We start from the raw sequence: 4,175 nt of genomic DNA, 5'->3' as shown, positions 1-4,175 counted from the left end.
TTTTTCTTAATTTTTTTCTCTCTTTTTTTTTTTTTTTTTTGTCTGTACTCATCAGAATGGGATACTCCACGACTGTCTCACCAACTCAGTGCCAGGACACATGCTCGAGAGGACTTCTGGACTCGCAGCTACAACTGTACAAGTGCACACAAGTAAATCTACCCTGTTATCCTCCACCCACGACTGAGGATCGAATTGCACATTTCTCTTAACCATGACAGGAGAAAGCAAACAGTGAAACAGAATCATGGGTGATCTTTCTCACTTTCCCTCTTGTTTTCATTGGTTTGTCCATACCATTCTAATTATCATGAAAGGGCTCTGCGTATGGAGAGATTGTCTCACTGACTTCCTGGATCACCGAAAACCATCAGGGTTGAAATTTCATCTGAGTCTTTCGTGACGCCCAGCAAACATTCCCCCTCGGATTATTTTACACCTTGAGGGCATTTTGGTCTTCAGTTCAACACTCTTGCTCTGTTCCCAAATGGGGTGCTATTTAGGGGAATTTAAAGAGAAAGCTGAGAAGAATAAACATTTACCGAGTTTTCTTGGCATTCAGTCTCTGAAAAACCACAGTATAAACTATTCATGCTGCTTCTTACATCTGTCAAATCGAAAATTAAAAGCCATAAAAGTGTAACACTGAAAATATGGCATCAAAAAGGATAAAGGTGGCCTTTGTAAAAATAACAAGAAAAAGTATATTAGCCAATAAAATATTCTAACTCTTCATTTAAAAGTGCATCCTGGGCAGGACAGAGCTGAATCTGAAGTGCTGGGACTCCAGTACCATCCCTCTCCGCCTTCAAAACGTGAACAGTATAGGTCCAAAACCGTATAATGCAAATCACAATTCTGAGTGTAGCAGCAAAACCACAGCAGTTTTTAAAAAGATTAAAAAAGGATTTTTGTTTTCCAATCCGTATCATCTTCCAGCCTCAGCCGCTGAGCCTCGAAGATGGAGCCGGGAGAATACCTACACTGGTCCTTGTGGCTTGTTGGTGTTTTGTTGTGTTTGTTTTAAATCAGGGTGAAATCCCTAAATTCCTCTGGGGAGAAGCAGAGATGGTGGCAGCAGGAAGGCTGGGCCCGCTTGGTGGGTCCAAGGCATGCTGGCTTCTCTGGGCTAGAGGCCACCGAGGGAGGGCCGCTTCCTCTGAGATGCTTAATGACAGGAAGCAGCTTTATTTGCTTGAGTTTTAGCCAGAGGGGGTGGTGAGCTGACCAGCTGGTGTCATTGGATGGTGTGACATGGTTTGCTCCGCGCCCGCACTCCATGCAAGGTACCCTGTGAGTGAGCATTCCTGGAAAAAGAGAAGGGGCCATCAGAATCCACTGGATCAAATCCCCCCGCCCCAGCCACCCTCCCCACTGGGGAGAATCCAGGCATGAGTCAGAGAGCAACACTCTTTCCAGCCACAGTTCAGACCTAAGTGAGCCCCACAGTAAAGGCAGCTCAGCGTGATTTCGACATGAGTTTCATTCACAGTCTGCTCAGGGCCAGCCCTGCCAGCTTTGTGTGAGGAGATGAAACTTGAGTCACTTTCTGGAACACCACAAAGAGCATGGTGCACCACGCCCTTACCTGAAGACCTCAGCATCCTTCGCAACCCAGCACCTTCACCCCCTACATTATTGCGTGCTTAACCAACAGGAGGTCACCCCAAAGCCAGGCCAGGTCACCAGGGGACCCTGGAGCTCCAGATTTCACCCCAGTACTCCATGTATCAGCCCTGGTGTTTGCTGCAAGGATGGCCAAGAGATTCACTTTTTAGGCAATGAAAAATTACCAAGGACATATATACTCTCTTTAGAAGTTTCCTACAGAGGCAACTAAGTTGGAAGAATGCTTGCCCCTCTCTCTCTGTGGGTCTTGCCTGTCAAAGGTGAGCCACTCACATCTCTTCACATCCAAAACAAACAGTAGCACTGGACTGGAAGACAATAAACCAACCGGGCCTTAGGGTCCCAGGGTAGATGGTATGAACAGGAGTCTTCACCAGGAAAGTCAGTTTCTGGGAAATGCCCATCCCCACATTCACCACAGACTCTGCTCCTTCATCCTTACAGGCCTATTTCATTTGCTACCAGACCCTTGGTTTAAACATAGCCTACTGAGGACACTCCTGAGAAGCAGAGACTACAAGGCTGCCAACCAAACTGTAAAGTCCCTGAAGTCTGAGGCTGTGTCTGCTTTGCTCAGGTGTCTACACCCAGCCCCTAGTTCAGAGTCTGGCACACTGTAAGTGCTCAACACACTTTCATCAAACGAATGAGAGTCAAGCAGCAATCTTCTGCCATACCCTAAAACAGTACTTTTTTCCCTGCCAAGAAAAGGGAACGTCACAAATGAGAACAGGTAAAATTTAGCAATGGTGGGATGGTTACAGAGGACTTGTAAACATCTTTACAACTGTTGAGATTATTCTTAGAACAATGGACAAATAATTTCAGAGAGGTGATAGAATTTAGGACTTGAAGGGACCCCAGAGATAATACACTACAATTTTCTCATTTTATACATGGAGAAATGGAGGCCACAAAGAGACCTGGAAACTTGCTCAGGGTGTTTGTGACATGTCTTTAGCATGAGTGTAGGAGGTCCAAATGCCCATCGGGAGGACTAAGGACAAGCTGTGCTTTGAACCCTGCGATGCAAATCCTCATGTTAATGGCCACAATAATCATCATCATCCCAGAACAAGGTTTGGAAATCTCAGTGTGCACGACGGAAAATGCCTGAGTCCCCCAAATCACATTAAATCACTAGATCTGTGTGTATTTAATATGTATATTAAATAACCAAAGTGAAAATGCAAAACACCACAAATATGTAATGGGGTGGAATTACAAGGCCATGGAAACCTTTTCATTTGGCATGGTCAGATTTGGAAATGTAGATATTTATCTCTGAATAAAGAGCTCACATTCTCTCTCTCTCTCTTCCTTTTTTGAGAATGAGAGACAATGGAGAGAAGGGATACAAAAACAAAAACACCAAGAGCCACCATCAAATGTGAGGCCACAAAAGATTGGGAAGGATCTGTGGAAGTGACAAGTGGATCCAAAGTCACAGGGGTAGATTCTTCTGGAGACAATTCTTTGGCATTTAGCAACACAGCCTAGAAGTTGTTGTGGAGGGAGGGAAACCATCCCCATCTCTGGGCCTGGGACCAAGAGTGACCGAATCTTGGAGTCAGAGGGGCCTTTGAATTCTTTCTTTAAAAAAGGAAAAGAAAAAAAAAAAAAAGAAGAGGTGTTTAACATTTTCTTCTGGTGACTGGGAAACACTGCCTTTCTGAACTGTTTACTTAAGAATGCTACAACTGCTTTTTCAATAATGTAGCTTTTTTCTTCAATGTAATCACTACCGAAAAAAGAGGAATATTTCTCAGATAGGTTTCTCTATATTCAAATCACCTTTGGACAAAGACCAAACATGGACAGCATCAGCCTACTGGAAGAAAATTTCCAGGCTTTCATAAGAGACTTGGAAAATGGGATTATAATGAGAGCCATTCTGGAACCTTAACTACAGCGTTTGCCATCCCAAACACTATAATAATCATTATTACTCTCTGGTATCTATTATTGTCTGGTAAATAATATGTGTTTTCCCCCAAAGTTCTAAAGGGTGCAGCTGCACCACTCTCTATTTTTCACAGCCCCACTCCTGCTGCTCTGAAAGCCTCCTCACACCGAGCTTATTTTAAGAGAATGGCAGAGCAGACAATTTGTTCTGTGTCCTTCCCTCTCACCAAACACTTGTCTGGGACACCCACAAAGGCCAGATGGTGGCAGTACAAGTCTCTTTCTGCTGATAGCATTTGAGGAGGGGGCGGTGCTGAAGTCATCCTCATTTGCTCTTCTGCTGGCTGGTTCACCCCATGTTGGTGACACAGGAATAGACTCTGGAACCAATGAAAATGAAGGACCAAGCTTGGGCTTCACTTTCTTGATATATATTGGCACGCAAGGTATGAAACTCAACAGAGTGGGGAGAAAGCAAGCTTGGATTTTTCTTTTTTTTTTTTTTTGTCCTTTTTGTCCTTTTTCGTGACCGGTAATGGGATCGCAACCCTCGGGGTCGCGCCCGCACCGCACTCAACCAGTGAGTGGACAGGTCTCTATATGGGATCCGAACCCTCGGCGGGAGCACTGCCGCGCTCCCA

General features: G+C 44.7%; 1 protein-coding gene across 1 annotated transcript in view; it reads right to left on the bottom strand.

Annotated features, from left to right (window-relative positions):
- Positions 1-1,224: 1,224 nt before the first annotated feature.
- SOBP (sine oculis binding protein homolog (Drosophila)) overlaps positions 1,225-4,175 on the bottom strand; it is a 166,379-nt gene continuing 163,428 nt past the window's right edge. The window contains exon 8 of the mRNA XM_008579499.1: positions 1,225-1,307. The gene's annotated coding sequence lies outside the window, so the exon portion shown is untranslated. The remainder of the gene's footprint in view (positions 1,308-4,175) is intronic.

Source organism: Galeopterus variegatus, unplaced genomic scaffold (assembly GCF_000696425.1).
Source record: "Galeopterus variegatus unplaced genomic scaffold, G_variegatus-3.0.2 Scaffold1901, whole genome shotgun sequence".
In the NCBI taxonomy this organism is placed as follows: Eukaryota; Metazoa; Chordata; class Mammalia; order Dermoptera; family Cynocephalidae; genus Galeopterus; species Galeopterus variegatus.
Note: the sequence above shows the minus strand (reverse complement) of the source record. Positions and strands in the feature narration are given on the sequence as shown.